The 19,740-nt window shown below is 43.6% G+C and overlaps 1 non-coding gene across 1 annotated transcript; it reads right to left on the bottom strand.

Moving 5' to 3' along the window:
• Positions 1–12,847: 12,847 nt before the first annotated feature.
• Positions 12,848–12,956, bottom strand: LOC136462028 (small nucleolar RNA R71). The gene has a single exon (XR_010760556.1). It is a non-coding gene; the product is annotated as a small nucleolar RNA R71 (small nucleolar RNA).
• Between the last annotated feature and the right edge of the window lie 6,784 nt (positions 12,957–19,740).

The raw sequence follows: 19,740 nt of genomic DNA, 5'->3' as shown, positions 1-19,740 counted from the left end.
CTCTTCATCATAATTTTCCACCCTAGGTGCTCGGAAGGCAATGTCCACTAGTAGTATGGCTACTGAGCCATAGACCAAGAATATATGGAGACACACCGGTGCTGTGACTAGCTTGAGTGCGTAGTCCCTAGACAACAGCTGGTAGCTCTTTGAGCCATCCGCTCGGATGCCTTTCTTCTTTTTGATATAGCCTCTTTTTTAGGGCATCAAGGATCATGCCGTTCGCCCATTCGACCTAGCCGTTGGCTCTGGGATGGGCAATGAAGACATATTTCATGGAGATGTGTCAGTCTTCACAGAAGTCCCAAAAATGATGACCAGTAAAAGTAGTTCCAAGGTCGGTGATAATGCTATTCGAGAGACCGAATCTGTGGATGATATCTTCGAAGAGCTCGACTGTTTTCTTTGCAGTGGCCGAAACAAGTGGTTTGTATTCGATCCACTTGGAGAACTTGTCAATGGTGATGTACACATACTGGAAACTACCTGGCGCTGGCTTGAAGGGCCCAATCATATCCAGTCCCTAGCATGTAAAAGGCCAAGAAGCTGGGATGGTCTGCAGTTCTTGTGTTGGCATGTGGATTTGCTTGGCAAAAAATTGTCATCCTTCACAATGTCAGACGATGTCTTCTGCATTGGAGATGGCCGTCAGCTAGTAAAAACTAGCTCAAAAAGCTTTGTCAACCAGGTTTCTTGGGGCCGCGTGGTTGCCGTAGGAACCAGAGTGAATTTTGAGAAGTAGTTTCACTCCCTCTTCTTGGGTGATGCATTTCTATAGTATCCCTTGGCACTTTTCCGCATCAAGTTCCCATCCACCAGCATGTAATGTTTGCTTTGAGGGATTAGGTGTTTGGTTTTAGTCTTGTCGGTGGGTACTTCGGCGCTGGTGAGGTACCTAATGAACTATTTCCTCCAATTGGTGACCGGCGAGGGTACTATAAGTACCAGCTGCTCGGCGGGGGGAATTTCTTGTACTTCCTTCTCTTTCTTAATAGACAATGTAAAGAGGTCTTGGACAAAGACCCCTGGTAGAATCATGGCGCAAGAAGAGACTTTCTTAGATAGGTGGTCGGCGAGTTGATTTTGATCTCATACCACGTGGTGGTACTCGATACCGTAGAACTTTCCTTAAAGCTTCCTGATTTCAGTGCAGTATGCGTCCATCTTCTCACTGGAGCAGGACCAGTCTTTGTTAACCTAGTTGATGACCAGCACAGAGTCTCTATATACCATGAGGCATTTGTCGTCGAGCTCGATGGCTATATAGAGTCTGTGGAGACATGCTTCATATTCGGCGGCGTTATTGGAGGCTAGAAAATGTATTCGGAGAACGTATCGGAGCTTATCCTTGGTCAGCGTACTAAACAGAATGCCAACACCAGCACCGTTGATGTTAAGGATGTCATCAAAGAACATCACCCATTGCTCGGGGCAAGTAGTGGGGATGGGCTCTTGGATCTCGGTCCACTCAGCAACGAAGTTAGCGAGCGCCTATGACTTGATGGTAGGCCTGCTTCTGAATTCAATGGAGTAAGTGCCGAGCTCAATAGTCCACTTGATGATGCGGCCATTGGCCTCTTTATTGTGGAGAATTTCCCCAGAGGGAACTCGGTGACCACGACAATCTTGTAGTACTCAAAGTAATGGTGGAGCTTGCGTGACATGATCAGGATAGCGTATAGCAGTTTCTAAACTTGAGGATAACGAGTTTTGGGCTCATTAAGAACCTCACTGATGAAGTAGACCAGATGTTGCATCTTGTAGGAGTGCCCGGCCTCCTCGCACTCGACGACGATAGCTGTGCTAACGACGTGAGAAGTGGCGGCGATGTAGATTAGTAGAGTTTCATCTAGTTGAGGCGCCGTCATGATGGGAGGCTTTATTAGAAACAACTTGAGCTGCTCAAAAGCTGTATCTGTCTCCTTCGACCTGGAGAAGCACTCGGAGGCCTTGAGGAGTTTAAAGAATGGTAGTCCCTTTTCGCCGAGGCATGATATAAAGTGGCTTAGAGCAGCCATGCAGCCTGTAAGCTTCTGTATGTCCTTTATGCAGGTCTAATGTTTCATGTTGGTGATGGAAGAGACCTTGTCAGGGTTGGGTTCGATGTAGCGGGCGCTGACAATGTTGCCCAGGAGTATGCTAGATGGAACTCCAAAGATGTACTTTGAAGGGTTCAACTTCTATCTGTACCTTTTAAGGTTGGCGAATGTTTCCTCAAGGTCAACAATAAGATTATCGATAGTCTTGGACTTGATGACCACATCATCAATGTATGCTTTGATGTTGTGGCCGATCTGCTGATCAAGCCATATCTAGATGGCCCTTTGGTATGTCGCCCCGGTGTTCTTGAGTCCAAAGGACATGGTGGTGTAGTAGTATGTGTCGAAGGCATGATGGATGGTGTCTTATTCTAGTTTTCTTCCTTGGGGAAATCTAGTGATAGCTGGAGTAACAATCGAGGAAGGAGAATAGTTCACAGCCAGCAGTGGAGTCTACAACCTCGTCTATCCGAGGCAGACCGAAGGGGTCTTTAGGGTAGTGTTTGTTAAGATCAGTGTAATCAACACACATTCTCCATTCTTTATTCTTTTTTTGAACGAGAATAGGGTTTGCTAACCACTTAGGATGATACACTTCTTTTATGAATCCGGCAGCTAGGAGCCATTTTATTTCTACCCTAATAGCCTCCTTCTTGTCTGGCGTGAATCATTAGAGTTTTTGCTTGATCGGTTTGGTGGTTGACGAGACATTTAAGGAGTGCTCGATCTTCTCCCATGGTACCCCCGGCATGTCTGTAGGTTTCCAAGCAAACACATCGGCGTTGGCATGTAGGAAGGAGACTAGCGTGCTTTCCTATTTGGGGTCGAGGTGAGCCCCAATATTTACGGTCTTAGAGGGGTCGTCGAGGCCGAGGCCAACCTCCTTGGTTTCCTTGGACTTGGCGAATGTGTGAGGAGGCTCCAGCGATGGGATCTCTAGGTCGTCGGTGGGCACCGTCTTGGCATCAGTAACCACACTGGCCATCTAGATGGATAGGTTGGTAGCTTCGATTAGGGTGAGACTCTCTATCTCGTAGGCGTAGGCGATGGAGAGGTTGGCCCATAGGGCTAAGACTCCTATAGGTGAAGGCATCTTCAGCAACAAATAGGTGTAGTGTGGTACGTCCATGAACTTGGCTAGAGCTGGCTGACCAAGTATGGCGTGGTAGGTGGTGTTGAAGTCAGCGATGTAGAAGTTGATGTGTTCGATGCGGTAGTGCTGGCCATGTCGAACTACACTAGGAGGGTGATCTCTTCAAGCAGTTTGGATGCCCTGCCAGGTACCACACCCTAGAAGGTGGAGTCAGAGGGTGTGAGGTCTCCTAACCTAAGGCCTAGCTCCTTTAGGGCTCCGGTGAAGAGGAGGTTCAGAGCGCTCTCGTCGTCGACGAGCACTTTTCTGAAAAGCATTTTCTGGACGGTTGCATCGAGGACGAGGGGGAAGCACCTTGTGTAAGGAATATTCACCCACTGATTGACCCTACTAAAGGTGATGGGGACCTTGGACCAAGGGCGATAGCTAGGGTTGGTGATGGTGTCTTCAACATTGATGGCGAGCACCCAGCGGGTGGCAAGCTTCCATTCTCTTCTGCTCTCGGTGGAGGCGAGGCCCCCAAAGATGGTGGCGACCACCTTGTCATGATCCTAGAAGGCATTTTTGTTGCCCCTAGGTGGTTGGCAGCCTTTGGCTCCATCATTGTTGTTATTGTCTGGCTTTTTGGCCTAGAACTCCTTAGCCAAGTTGAGACAGTCCTTCATCTTGTTCTTCGTGTTCTTGTGGGAGGGCACGGGCCGTAAAGGATCTTATTGTATTTCTCATCATAGTTGCGCTTGGCATGAGTTCGTCAACAGCGGCGACGATATGGTCTGGTCGGTGGCGGCGATATTGACCAGACTTGGATCCTTCTGGTCGATCACGACCGCTATCCCAATGGTGACTGCAGTCGTCGTAGCAGTAGTCGCTGTGGTGCCGGTCATCATGGCAATTGTCGTTGCGGTGAGTTGGGCGATGAGTGCCCGCATCCTCATTGAAGCGCACCTCAACTTCCTTGGTGTCGGTGTACTGGCCTGGTGGTTGTAATCATCTCGCCAATCCCTATTGGCGGCTTGCGATTGAACTTAGAGCAGAGGTCGCGGTGATGGAGTCCTCGGACGAAAGCGGTGATGACCTCTGCTTCTGTGATGTTAGGAATAGAGTTACTCATCTCAGAAAAGCATCTAATGTAGCTATGGAGGAGCTCAGATGGTTTCTGGTAGATGTGGTTCAGATCATGCTTGGTGCTCGGCCGAGTACACGTAGCCATGTAGTTGTCGGTGAAGACCTTTTTTAGCTCTTCCTAGGATCTGATGGAGTCTGGGGTGAGGCTTGTGAACCAGTTCATCACGGTTGGCATGAGCATGATGGGAAGATAGTTCGCCATGACACTAGTATCTTCTCCGGCAGCGCGCACAGTAGTGCGTAAGCTTGTAGCCACTGTGTGGGGTTCATCCTTCCCTCATAGGGCTCAGCCCTAGTGATTTTGAAACCATAGGGCCACTAGAGTGTTTAGAGTGCCCTCGTGAATGCTAGGGGCCCTTCAGGGTTGTCGGCGCCATGATCTATAGTGTTGCCGGCATTGAGTGGCTTGAGAGCTGAGTCTGGGTTACCAAACTCTTGCTCGTACTCTTGACGGTGGCATACTTCTTCTTCATGGCAACTGAAGCGGCGCTCACCGATATGTCATTGCGTGTCTCGAAGATTATTGAGGTGCGCTCGGATGTCCTGGTCGACCTCCTAGTTGTGTTGGTGAAGGTGTTTGATGCGGTTGCCCCTAGCTCCCCCCTAGAGGGGCTGTCTGTCATCGCGGTGCTAGTCGATGAAATGACTTGGGCGGCAATCAGATCTTGGCATGGCTGATCAACAAATTGAGCTTGTGGAGTATGAAGGCCTCTGATCCTGGCGGATCTCGTTGACCTAGCAGTGCGCCTCTTTAAGCATGTTAGCGACCTTGGCGACCTTCGGTGTCTGTGGGAGCCAGGTGAGCTCATTGGCGGCCATAGCCAAGTTGGTGCTTGGGGTTTTGTAGATGTCGTGGCCGTCAACATGGACAAACTCATCATCGAGGTTGCGGTGGAGTTGGCGTGGCCTTCCTTGCCAGTCAAGCTGGGCCTCGGCCATCATAAGAGTAGCCTCGTTTGCTTGGCACTACTCACGGTTGATGTTCCTGTTGACATGGGAGGCGCTGTCCTCCTCGGTTTCCCCTTCCCGTGGGGGGCTATCGACGCTAATGTTAAAGATTGTGCCTCCATGGAAGGGAGGGAATGGAGGTTGTTCGGCAGAGGTTTCGGGGACAGTCTCCATAGAGCCCTAGGACTCGGAGTCTAGATTCTCCTTCAAGAAGGTTTGGAGGGATGCTCCAGGGCATCAGCCAACGTGTATCATGTTGATAGCCGACGGAGGCTGGTCGGTGTTCTGTTCAGTGGGAGGTTGGACATCTCCAACCTGGTCAGCGAACTTGCCGCTTAGGGCATCTTGATAGGTGGCGATGATGTTGGTGAGCCCAAAGGGTAGGGCCATAACCCCTAGAGTTTTCTGAGCAGCCTCTGATAGATCTAGATCGGAGGGTGATCGGTGCTGAACCAGATTGGTCAGAGCCGATTCTGTGATGGAGAGGCAATCGGTGAGCTTCTAGCCAACCTGATCGATGGATGTGATTAGATCGTCATTGTTGATTTGCCTCCTCTGGTAGCAGGGGAGCGGTGGCGAATCATCAGCAAAGACAACCTCAGAGGTGGCTCTGAGATTGAATCTGCAATCATAGGTGTTGGGGTGATCAGTGTAGTACTGATCTACACCGGCTCGATGAGCTCTCTAACTCTATCAGTGTTGATGATCCACAAGATCAATCCAATAGTGAAGATCTGGCCAGGCTGTGGGAAGGATGAAGAGCTTGTGGATTGTACCATCTTGTTTGACATGGAAATAGAACGCACACCCCTACGTAGCACACCAACTGTTGATAGAATATCATTGGTAGTCCTCTGAGGGGTATCCCACGAAGGTAGATTGATCGATAGAGATGCGTGTAATTGAGAACAATAAGGCAATAGAGACACACAAGTTAGATAGGTTCAGGCCATCAGTATGACATAATACCCTACTCCTATGGTTTGTTGGATTGTATTGGCTGTCGTATGATATTGCATCAGTTTGGAGAGGGTCCCTGCCCGCCTTATATAGTCCGAGGGGCAGGGTTACAAGTCGGTTAGATCTAGGAGTTAACCGGAAAGTAATAACAGATTGTAGGAATCATGGGATCATACGTATCCTGTCGGTGTAGAAAGTGACGAACTAGTGAATATTTGTAGTTTTGCTGTACGTTGTGATCGGAGGTGGCCTAGCACTCAATGACACAGGATTTATACTAGTTCGGGCAACATGCCCTACGTCTAGTCGGGGTCGGTCAGTGACTTTATTCCTGAGCCCAGGTGCTTGAAGTCTGCAGTGGGGTTACAAACGAGAGGGAGAAAGATGGGGTGTACAAGATATCCGGTCGGCTTCGACCGAAAGGGCCAAGAGTGATAGGAACTTCGCTATGAGCTAAATGTTCAAGCGGGTACTTGAGGTCCGAACCTGGTGGTTCTGTGGTTGTGAGCTATCGATCTAGGGATCTCTAGCCTACTGGAATCGGTCCCCTTTGTTGGAGGAAACGCACCTCCTTTTATAGATGAAGGGGATGGCTTTACAAGTGAGAGGGTGAGGGTACGTATGCTACCGAGCCTTGTTTCCCATGCCTACCGAGCCTTGTTGCCCACACCGGCGGGTACAAGATAGTGGTAGGCGCCTACAATACTGTTGCTATCGCTGTAGAATGTTAGATGCACATGGGAGGTCGCGCTACCTTTTTCAGGGACGGTGGACGTCGGTACCTACAAATACTATTTGGTGCCTAGAGGCATGTGAGGAGTCTCGCTATGTTCACCCGGTACGGTAAATCCTGGTGCCCATACCGCTATCGATGTCTGGAGACACGCGGGGGGTGTTACCGTATGGGAGTTTTAGCGGCCCCTACAATACTATAGAGGGAGATGTCGGTGCCTACAATACTATTTGTGTCAGGGTGGCTATAGAGTACTATTCCCTATACGGTATGGTCCCTAGTACAGTGGTTTTGACTTGTGAGCCTTACCTTGCCTTTCTCTGCACGTCTTCTGGTTCCTACCGAACGGGCGTCCCCGGTCGGATGGCTCCAGTTGGCTCTGAGTGCGCCGGTCGGAGAAGAGCGGTGAGCAGGGTTCCTATGAGCCCCGATCAGAGGGATGTGGGGTTGGAGTAGGAAGTAGGGCTTGGGGTAGGCCTTCCGATCAAAAAGGCCATCCGGAGATGGCTGGAGCCCAAATCGAGCGCTCCGGTCGGATAGGTGGGCCGAAGTAGCCGATGAGCGGGCGTTGCTCTTCTTGGGCCTAGCCTTCCGGTCAGTTGCTAGACCGCCCCTTTGCCCTATTATTTTTAGACTCTTGGGCCGAGCCTTGGCGCAGAAGTCAGTCCCCGAGGGACCCCAGGTTTATGAACCTGACATATCCTAACAGATCTCATAGTATCTTCAGGATATCTTCCCGGTGCCTTGCGGGAGACGCCGAGGAGCGTTGTACCCCCCAAGGCTTCATCTTGTGGGATGGGCCACCCCAAGGCGCGCAGCCCATGTGGTCTACCATGGGTATCTGGGGTCGTACCCCCCACACCGAGCCCCTAACCGCCACCCAGTAGTGCATGTTTAGCCGTAAATGGTGGTCGACCCCTTAATCCCGTCTTAGCGAGCCTAGGTTGCTTGGCATAGCTACCCTATGCCATTGGCTGCCGTGTTGGCGAGCATGGGGATTCTAGGGACCTACCCGTGGTGAGGACGAAAACAACCGAGGGCTTGGTTGCAAAGCCACTGCCGATAGGAATAGTACACATGGTAGTCGTACGATTACCTCAAAGCTCGGGGGCTTTTCTATAAAGTCGCCATCGTGCGCAGGCGCCCCTAGCCTTGGGCCATGTTGGGCCACCGCGACGCATGCCCAGCCACGCCCACGCTGGGCTGCTGGGCCGATTAAGTCGCCACTGGCTCTTTTTCCTTTTTCTAATGGATTTTCTAATTTAGTTTCTAAGGCAAACTTGTAAATTCAATAGAAATTTGTGTAGTTAGCCAAAAATTATGAAACTAATTTTGGTAGGTTCATAAAATCATGATCTATCTGCTAGTATATTTTGTTCACATAGTTTTATAATATTCTTAGGAGTTATATAATTAATTTGAAATGCTTAATATTGTTAAGATATAAACTTGTAGGAATTTTTGTGATAAATTGGTGACAGTGTTGGCTCTAAAACATTCATAGTAAATTCCTAATATTATTAGGTGCTCACTGTAATTTTTATAGCTCCATAATAATTAGTTTGCTAAGGTAACTAAATGAGCCCTAGTTCAAAAATATATATTTAATCAATAAAATGCTGAAACACCGTGGAATTTGAAAACTAGAACATTTTTCGAGAAACAACGCCTTATTCGACAACATGGATATGTAGCCTAGCATGTTAGTTATTAGAGCTATCGTCAGCTTGCGAGGCATAATCGTATTTCTAAGAGTTTCGGTTGCCGTTGATTATTTATGTCTCTATGTTGCATCCACGTACATCATAATAGGAACAACGAGGGATCATGGAGATGATTGGAGTAGTGGAAAGGATGGTGCCTTGATGATTGGGTCACCATGATGGAATGCTAATCTTTGGTTATATCTTGCCCAAGCAAGCCCAGGTGCATAACCCCTATTATTCTGTACTTTATTTTATGCTTGTGCATTAAGTTTTGAGGAGTTGAATGAAACCACTTGCATATATATCCTTATCCTAAGAGTCCTACTAGTATGTCAGGATCATGTGGATTGCTATGCTATAGGATCCGGTAGAAGTCGAGTGATTACCTATCACTCGTGAGAGATAGGAAAGATATTATTGTTGTTATTATATTACTATCACATGGAATATATATGAAGTATAATTGGAGACCAGGCGGAATGGTACTTTGGATTTGGACTTGGCTAGGCATTCTAGTGAGGCTCGGATTGCACTTGTTCCACCTATATTGATTGAGGACTGTTTGTTGCTGTGGATGATAGTTAGGTCACAGACTTATTATCCTGAGCATATACTTGCTTATGGGAGCGGAAAGGCTTGTTACACTCTTGTCGTGGGTTTTGGCTCTTTCTAGACCGACTGATTGGAGGAGGGGAAAGGTGGAGGTCTAAGCACCATGCTGAGACTGGGTCTCAAGTGTGGGGGCTTGGAGTCCAAGTTTGGATGGGGACCTGGACCCCTCAATAGGAGTGGAATGGGTTGGTCCTGTTTGTGCCTAGGTACAAACGGGGCATGTGTTTTAGGGTACCCAGCTGGGATACAATGGTTCATGAATCGCCATCTCTATAAGACGGTACGACTTGGCTATGGTCTAGCACCATAGTAAGAACTAGAACTTAAAAGGTGCTAAAATGGTTCTGATTGCTTACCACCTGCTTGAAAGTAGCATAGGTGCTTACATAGAATGGTTAGTTAATGAACTAATGATGACTGCTAATAAAATTGAATATAAGAATGCATGTTTAGTAATGCTTCCATGGATGCAATAACCCACAAGCCAAATAAGCCTTGCATATCCTTGGAGTCTTTTATTTTTCTCCTATCGGGCAAGTCTTGCTGAATACAATTGAGTACTCAGGGTTTTATTCCCCCTATTGTAGGTGACTAGAGGATACTTAGAGCTGACTCTTGTGTGTGGAAACCTCCTGGTTGGCTCAGAGAGGATTTCTTTCACGCTATGACCATAGTGTTTATTTATAACCCTCACTAAAGGTTTTTATAAGAAAAGATGTAAAATCTGTTAGCATCTCTTGTATAAAAATGTCCACTATGTTAATGCTCCACCATGTCATTAAATTAATCTTTGCTTCCTCTATAACTCTGATAACATTGTTATATTTTGCTGTTATAATCAAATGAGGTAATATTCTACTACCGTATTAAAGTAATGTAAGAAATGACTTAAGAATGTTGTAAGCTTTATTCTTTCATTTATGATCCAAATGGAAAAATGTGGATTTTTGGGTTCTCCCTTGGGGTGTGCTCGATGGAACTACATAGTTTAGTGTCCTCTCTGGAGTACTTAGTGTCTAATTAAAGACAAGTACTCCTGGGATGCATGAGATTAGGCGGTTCTGCCACAATAAACTTTCTCAGGAAGAATCCCGATGCTTGGTAACTGTCTTAGAAAAGCATCGCTCTACTGTTGGCTACTCGCTCCAAGACCTTAAGGGAATTAGCCTTGCTCTTTGCACCCATCACATCCCTACAGATCCTAACTCTATACCTTCTAGGGAGCCACAACATAGGCTTAATAACGTGATGAGAGGTTGTTACGAAAGAGGTTTTGGAACTCCTGCATGTCGGGATCATCTATCCCATTCCCTAGTGAGTGGGTTAGCCCTGTTCAGGTTGTGCCCAAAATGGGAGGCATGACTGTTGTTAAAAATGAAAAGAATGAATTAACCCCCCAAAGAACCGTTGTTGACGGTAGTTAACAAACATTATAAACTATCAAGATAACATGAATAAGGGCATAAATATAATCACCAACAAAGGTCTAGGGGTTTAAACTAACAAATTCCATGAGTTTTGGTGAATCTATATTTTCTACAGGGTTTATCCAGAAAACCATCAAGGTGGACCTACATGTCAGATTTAATCACGCTTATCCATAGCAAAAATGACCCCAGAAGGTTCTAGAAGACTCAAGAGGACTCCACACCGAAGCCTAGAGCGAGACAATGTCAGGTGGGGCCGACCGACCCCACCTATAGGCCGGCTGACCCCTTAGACCCACCTGTCACCCTGTTGCTATGTGGGTTCTCCACCGCCTCCTAGATTGCATCTACGCCATTTATTTAAGTCAGTTTAATCTGAGGGCTCAGGATTGATGCTCTGGCCTATATATACTAGCCCCTGCCACCCCCTAGGTAGAATTGCATAAGTCATTTAAGAAGACAAAAACCCTAATCATCCTCAGAGCTCCACCATATTCTAGGGCATAGCTAGTTATACTTGGTCTAGAGGAAGGCAAGCAGGCTTCACTTGGATTCCTGATCTTGTCAAGAGCATGGTTTAGTATAAACTTTGTACCCCCTCTCTTTTGTATCTCTCATTACTTTTATATGTTTGCTACAATTGTTATGACAACATTGGTATTCCAAATATTCATGTTCTTAGTTATAATGTTCATCGTCTACTTTGATTATATACTTAGTAAAGCTAGTTTATCATTATGTTTATGCATAAGTTCGTATAGCGCTCTCTCTGGTGTACACGAGGTGAGTGGTCGACATTGTGTAAGCATTGTGCTTATACATTGTTTACCTGTGGATACACCCTATATTTTGGGTCATGTGGTAGATCGCGGGTGTGACACTCCTATTTAGTCCTTTGTAGTCCACTCCTTGAATATAGGTGCAAGTAGGGCCCGGTTATGAAGGAAGAACAAGCTCTGTTCTTAATCTTCCTTAGTAATATCCCTTATGTGTAGATATAAAGATGACCTTAGCCATGACTACTAGGTGTAATTGCACTAATCAATGTATGCTTTGACTTGTAATTAAGAATGACTTTGGAATTATTTCTCTAATATTCTACTTAACCATGCTAATGCCATAGAAAGGAGTACTCTGAGTGATTTATCATATTTATCATATACATAATTTATCCTATACTTACCCCTGTTGTGTGTAGAATATTGGTTATGGTTTTCTTCTCCATCAATAGCATAAGTTATCAATACATGTCCATGCCAGACCTTCCCTGTGGTAAAATTAAAATAATGATAACTGGAATACTCTTGGGTAAAGTGCTACAATGGTATATTATCTGTGTGCTTGCAGATTCCTTTCATTTATATATATATTCTTTCTAGTCACATGAAATATTAAAGTACTTCTTAGTGTCATTCTAGAAGTGGCACTAGGTTTCACCAATAAGCATTTCTAGCACCAACACTAGGGATGACAACCTAGTTAAAGATGCTAAGGAATGTAAACAACATAGGGTGACTACTTAAAACAAGTGACACATTAATAAATACCAACAAGCATTTTTTGGCGGGGAATGTAGCTAGGAAAAGGAAGTATTGATAAACTTATACTAATTGATGTGATCGAAATAACCATTGACCTCTGCTCAAATAGGCTTACCCTTGTTTTGTCTACTTGTGTATCTTATGCAGGGTAATGTATGACCGATTTTGACCTTCCAACAAACTACATTGATGATCCAGAAGCATTACTCAAGAGAACTAAGGCTAAACTCAAGAAAGTTTCAGCTTTAGAGTTGGAAGACAACCATATAAGGCGAAGCTTAAAACTCAAATTTGAAGCCATGGCTAACAAGATTCTTCGTGAATTCTCCGCTCCAACTACAGCCAACATCTGAACTAGACCAATAGTAAATGTTGGAGATAATGGATTCGAGCTCAAGCCAGCCCTCATCAACATGGTGCAAGCAAGCCAGTTTTGTGGAAAGGCACATGAAGATATAAGTGCACATCTCCAACACTTCTTGGAGATCTGTAGCACTTTCACCATCAAAGGAGTAACCCAAGATGCCATACTACTTCACCTCTTCCCATTCTCACTCTATGGGAAGGCAAAGCAATGGTTCTACGCCAACAAAGATAGAAATACTACATGGGATAACTATTCCACTGTCTTCCTAGCAAAGTTCTTTTCCACAGGCAAGACTAATGCTCTACGTGGGAGAATCTCAAGCTTTCAGCAACAACATGATGAATCTATCCCTAAGGCTTAGGAACGCTTTCAAGATTACATTGCGGAATGTCCTCATCATGGGATGGAGAATTGGCTACTCATTTAGAGTTTCTACCACAGGTTAACTAATAGTACCCATAAGACTATGGATGTTGCTGCTGGAGGTGCATTCCTGTCACTCACCATACCAGCTGCAATAGCTCTTGTGGAGAAGATGGCCTCCAACCAAGGTTGGGGTGAAGAACATCTTCAAACCCGCAAGAGAGGTGGAGGTATGCATCAACTCAAGGAGGTTGACATGCTGTCTGCTAAGATGGACCTACTGATGAAGAAGCTTAAAGATCAAGCCAATGAGAAGCAAGAAGTCATGCACATTCATGATTCTCGCATGACGTGTGAAGAGTGTGGAAACACTAGGCATTCAGGGAGCAACTGCCCTGAGAAGCATGAGGATGTGAACTTTGTCAACAACAACTACTCTCGTCCCCAACAGAATCAAGGATGGAATCAGCAACAAAGGCTGAACTACCAAGGTAATTACCAAGGTAACTATCAAGGTAATAATTTTAATAATTTCAATCAACCACCCTTGAGAGAATTAAATGCTGGCCAATCCAAACTTATGGAGAGATTATCTAGAAAGGTAGCTACTAATGATAAAATTCTAGAGAACATAAATAATAGAATGGATAGCTTTGATTCTACCATTAAGAACTAGCATAGCTTTAATAAAATGATAGAATCACAAATAGCTCAGCTGGCGGCTTCTGTTCCTCCGTCTGACAAAGGTAAGATTCTGGGGCAACTAGAAGATCTAGAAACTACAAATCTTATCGATATTCACAATGCAACATATTACTGTATACAACCATCGATGAGAAGGTGGATAGATTATACCTTGCGGAAAAAGAAGAGCGATCTAGGGAGACCTATCATCCCCATCGCCATTGGACCTCACATTTTCCAAGAAGCTATCTATGACTTCGGAGCAAGTGTCAACATTATGTCTAAGGTAATCTATGATAAAATTAATAGAGATACTTTGTTGTACACAAATATGCATTTGTAGCTTGTAGATCAGTCACTCTGCTACCCCAAGGGAGTTCTTGAAGACACCATTGTTCGAGTGAGATAATCATATATTCCCGTAGACTTTGTGGTTTTGGAAACAGGTGGAGATGTAAGGGCACCCATTATTTTGGGCCGACCTTTCCTAAGCACTACAAAAGCCATTATCTACGTGGATAGTGCCAAGATCTGTTTCACAATCAAGGATAAAAAGGAGAAGTTTTCTTTCAAGAACCATATCCTACAATCTCCTGGACATCCATAGACGTCGTACCTGCCCAATTCGACAATAGTGACCAAGAAGAACAACAACAGGAGGATGAAGAACAAGGTGAGGCAGCCATAAGAAGAATCAGTCAATATGATCAACACACTCAGATCAGAGTATGACCACCTCCTCGCTTTACCACTCCTTGCTAAGAAGGATGATTGAGTGTACCATTGGACGAAAAATTTTCTATAAGACCTTCTGCGACATTGGATCAGGTGTCAACATAATGTCCAAGGTAATATATAAATATTTATTTGGTGATGAACCTATGTTCCCTACATTTATGTAATTGTAGATGTCGGACCAATCAATCTAATTTCCAGAAGGAATAGCAAAAGATGTCATGGTAAGAATACATGATCAATTTTCCCCTGCCAACTTCATGGTTCTAGACATGGGTGAAGAAGAAGATGATACGCCCATCATCCTTGGAAGACCGTTCCTCAACACAACCAATGCAATCATCTATGTCAGATTTGGACAAGTCCACTTCCAATTCCCTGGAGAGAAGGTACGTTGTTATTTCAATAGTTATACCACTTATGTGCAGCCGAAGAAGTCCCGCTCTAGGAGGAGACATCGATCATCCAGAACCCAAAAGAATCAACTCCCAAAGAATGGTTGGGAGGAAGATGAAGAACCTGAAGAAGTTATGAAAGATGAACCTACTCTGCCAAAGTCAAGTCCACAGACTAGGTAGGTATGGAAGGAAAAGGTGATGTCATCTGTGTCAACATCACAAGAAGTGCAACCATCGAGGTCTCCAACTTTGAGACCAGATGATGTACCCGAAGAATAAAGGACTCTTCTCCAGTAAAGTCCTATCCGGAGGACTTAAAAATCCGAACCATCGCCGGGAGGTAACATCGGTAGTTATCCATATTTACTTCCTAGCATTGCATGAATTCTTTTCACTTTAGCATATTTACTTTCCTGCATTGGTATTACATTTAGAAAAGAAAATAAAAATTTTATCATCATAAAATCTTAAGCCCCACGTGAGTAATTTTACGGTGTGTAAAAGCCCGTAGGAATATTCACCGTGGTGGCATAAAAATAAAAATACCATACATACATATTTCTTGCATGCATATAAAAATGGAAAATCCAAAAAGATATTAGAAAGACATCCTGTTAAAATTCTGCCAATACAGAAATATTTCTAAACTTCAAGAACAACTAATCTCTAGATGGTTGATCGCTAACCCTTTTATCCTAATCTGTTCCACGAGTTTTGGTATTTTTGTTGGTATTTTGCAAGATGATGCACCAAGATCAAGAGCAAATTCATCTGGTTGTCTTCATCTCATTCCATCCTAGGATGAGAGGGACATCCATAGGCAAACCCGCTCTAAGAAGGATCATTCAACTTCAACATTCAACCACGTCATCTAGCTTGGGGGAGGAGCATCCCCATATATCTAGCTAAGTATTTCTTTCCATTTACTATTTTTTAAGTTTGCTTTATATTTGCTAAAGAAATAAAAAGATGCATAACAAACTAAAACAAAATAAAAGTTACTCTAGCTAGTTATTTATTAATAATGTGTGATCTTAAATTTTGAAAACAAAATAAAAAGGTGTGTTTATTTTTCTTTAAGTTTGTTAAGAGCTGAACAAATAAAAGGATTGTGAGAATAATCTCTTAACATGGAAATGATGAATAGTTGCTCTGTTGTGATTCCTTTCAAGTACCTAGTTTTCAGCCTTGAATTCTCCCGAGTTTTGGATATGATTGTTTTGATATAAGAATTTACTCTGAACTTGAAACTCGTGGGTAGTATTTGCTTGATCTAAGTCTAAGTAATTGATGGATATGATATGAGAAGGTCTGAGCTGCTGTTTATCTTGTTCCAAGTGACACTAAAGTTTTGGAGATTTATCTATTGAAAAATATGAAAATGCTTCATGATGAGTTCTTGTATGACAAAGCTTGAATTTCTACCAAAGCCATACATGATATTTAGATTAGGAAAACTTCCACAATATGCTACTTGTTTTGCATTGAGTTTAGTCAAGCTTTGTTGACCCTTATGAGAGGTTTGTCATGCTCTTAAAATCAAGATCACGTACACAACACCCACAGATGCACCACTCCTACACTGGGGTAGGTGCAAAAACATGCCATTCCATTTAGATCCACCCAAAAATGTTTTTTACTCCTACACTAGGAGAAAACACCAAAAATATTTTTGATAGGATATCTATCAAATAAATGCTCTAAGTTCTTGTTGCTATCTCTCAAAAGTTTTGTTGCAGAAAAGAGACATGGGGCTATGCCAAAGTTATTCATAAAAAAAGAGAGAAAAAAAGAGGTGAGAAAAAATAGACAAGTGTTTGAGATATTGAAAACAATGGGTACTCAGATGCCCACCTAAAAAAAGAAGAAAGAGATGAATAAGATAGTCCTTATGATGCCTTACGAAGACCTACCTGATGAAGATAAAGATGTCACCAGCAAAGCTATAGAAGAATTTCAGAACAAGTGTTTGTTGTCCTACACCAAGACACGTGACAATAAAGTTGTTCAGAAATATCCACTACCAAAAGTTTTGCTGCATGGGCAAGGTCAGAACCAGATGGTTAATTTTGGCACATTAGGCCAAATACCATCGTTGGCTCAAAACATAGTGCCATCTGTTCAAAGGATTCATAAAGATATAGATCCTAACATCTATAACCAGAGACTTTAAGCAGCAAACCAGCAAAGGACCCAGCAGATAGAGATTCCATAAGGATATCATTATGGCACAGATTACAATACCCTCCACATGATTCCAAATCTAGGGTATCAAGGTACCCAAAATTTTAATCCACAGATGGGTCAGCAATTGCAGAGAAATCCAAATTCAAATGTTGATGAGTTGTTGCTTAGAGTGACCGAGATGATGAAGAATCAGCTTGGTTTGAAGCCAAAAGGGCAGACCTTCTCGTACAAACGCTCATATCTAGAGTGGTATGATTTGGTCGCTCTTCCTACAAATTACAGGCTCTCGGAGTTTGCTAAGTTCATTGGCTAAGATAGCACAAGCACAATAGAACATGTCAGTCGATATCTTACACAGCTAGACAAAGCATCCATTGAAGAGGTCGATCGAGTTCATTTCTTCTCCTTGTCCTTGTCAGGACCAACCTTCACTTGGTTTTCATCACTGCCAGTTAACTCCATTGTCAATTGGGCTGACCTAGAGAAGAAGTTTCATACATATTTTTATACTAGGATAGGAGAAAAGAAAATTACTAATTTCACGACTATAAGGCAGAGAACTAATGAATCAGGCACCAAATTTCTTTAGAGGTTCCGAGAGACCAAAAATTTGTGCTTCTCATTGAACTTGACTGGTGATCATCTAGGTGCTTTGGCCGTTCAAGGAATATTAACAACATGGAGAGAGAAGCTGCTGGGGCAAGAGTTTGACAATTTAGGTCAGTTGGCTCAACGAGTGGCAGCGCTCAATAGCCAATTCTAGAATATGCGAAGAGATACCCGATTCTAGAAGAGTGCCGCAATTGCCAAAACCTATAATCCATATCCAGTCGATGATGGCTATGAGGACAACAAAGAAGAAGAGGTTGCCATGGCTGAATGAAATTAGGGTACGAAGACAGTAATTGTGCCAAATCCTTGGGGAAGAGGAGTCGAAGAGAGCTATGATTTTGATGTCACAAAATTGGACAAGATCTTTGATTTCTTGCTTGAGAAGGGATAGATCAAGTTGCCCAACAATCATGTTATGTTGCCTCCCAATCAGTTGAAGAATAAGAAGTTCTACAAATTTCATAATGCCGCTTCTCATTCTACTAATAAGTGTAGAGTTTTCCATCAACATATACAGAGGGCTATTAGCAAGGAAGGCTCAAATTTGATACACCTTGAAAGATGAAAGTTGATGATAATCCTTTCCCAAGAGATCAGAACATGGTTGATGCTAGGTTGCTCAAAGGGAAGACTAAAGTCCTAACATCAACTAGGGCCAAAGAAGCTGGAACCATTGACCCGAAGATGCAAATATCGGCTGATGAATATAGAGAGATTAAAAGGCATTGTGACCAATAGAAGAGCCGATATGAGCAGGGAGAGACGTCAAGGGATGGGGCAACAAGGCCGCGTGTTACATCTTGAATTCTGTTGAATAAATGGTAGCAGCAGAAGGAAAAGGATTATCAACATTGGTTAGAAGAGAAAGAATACCAGCGTCAATAAGAGAAAGAGAGGTATGAAAGAAAACAATCTAAATCACATTGGAATTGTCCTTTCTTCAGACATTGTTGAAATGAAGGTTTGAAATTGCCTACTAGAAATAATTGCCTAGAGTGCAGTGAGCAATATTGGGAGTTAAGGCAATCTTAAGCCAACCGCCGGTCTATCCATGCTTGAGATGAGTATCATCATAATATGGATCAGCACTAAAAAAATAGAAGTGTTCATGATCAGCTAGGAAAGTGAGTTGTTGATCAAAACTGGGCTGATTATGAAGAAGATAATGAAGAAGAATATGTTTGGCAGGAAGGGCAATGGTATCCAGGAGGTTTGACAAGAAGCCAGAAAAGAAGGGTGCAACGCCTAAGGAACAAAGATCTAGAATAGGCTCAGACACCTGGTAGACCTCAAGTGTGGTGTGCTAAACAAACAGCCGATAGGGGTCAACCATCATCTAATATTCAAATGGCTTTTCTATTGCTATCAGAATTTAGGGCTCCAGCAGATCAAGAAGTTTATTCAGATTTTGATGAATTGAAGTATGAGGAGGTAGTTGCCAAGTTAACAGTGATACAACAGGCTATATTCGATAAGCCAATCAAGCATCGGCACTTAAAGTCTTTATATGTAAAAGGTTTTGTTGATGGGAAGCCGATGAGCAAGATGTTGGTGGATGGAGGTGCTTCTGTCAATCTTATGCCTTATACTACTTTTCACAAGCTTGGCAAGAGACTAGGAGATATGATTGAGACTAACATGATACTTAAGGATTTTGGGGGTAATGCATCTAAGACCAGGGGGCAATGAACATCGAATTAACAATCAGAAGTAAAACTTTGCTCACCACATTCTTCATCATTGATGGAAAAGGTTCATATAGTCTACTCCTTGGTCATGATTGGATTCATGCAAATTGTTGTGTACCATCAACCATGCATCAATGTTTGATCCAATGGCATGGAGACATTGTTGAGCTAGTTCGTGTTGATGAATCCATGAGTATCACAACAACCGATCCAATATATTAGGAGCTAGAAGACTTCAAGTATTTTTCTGGCAAGGTATGGGATGGAGGGTTCATAAAAGTCAATGATGAAAGCCAACAATCAATCCAAGTAGTCGGCTTTGAGAATTTGTTTTAATGGATAATCCAATAGATGGTACAGACGGTAAACTAGGACATGGCTTTATGTTGGCCGATGATCTAGAAGAGATAGATATTGGTTCTAGAGATAGGCCTAGGCCAATGTATGTAAGTGCCAAGTTAGATCCTGAGTATAAGCAAGAGTTAGTGGATTTATTAAAGAAATTTAACGATTGTTTTGCTT

The sequence above is a fragment of the Miscanthus floridulus genome, chromosome 6, assembly GCF_019320115.1.
Source record: "Miscanthus floridulus cultivar M001 chromosome 6, ASM1932011v1, whole genome shotgun sequence".
Taxonomy (NCBI): Eukaryota; Viridiplantae; Streptophyta; class Magnoliopsida; order Poales; family Poaceae; genus Miscanthus; species Miscanthus floridulus.
This window is presented reverse-complemented; position numbering and strand designations above follow the sequence as displayed.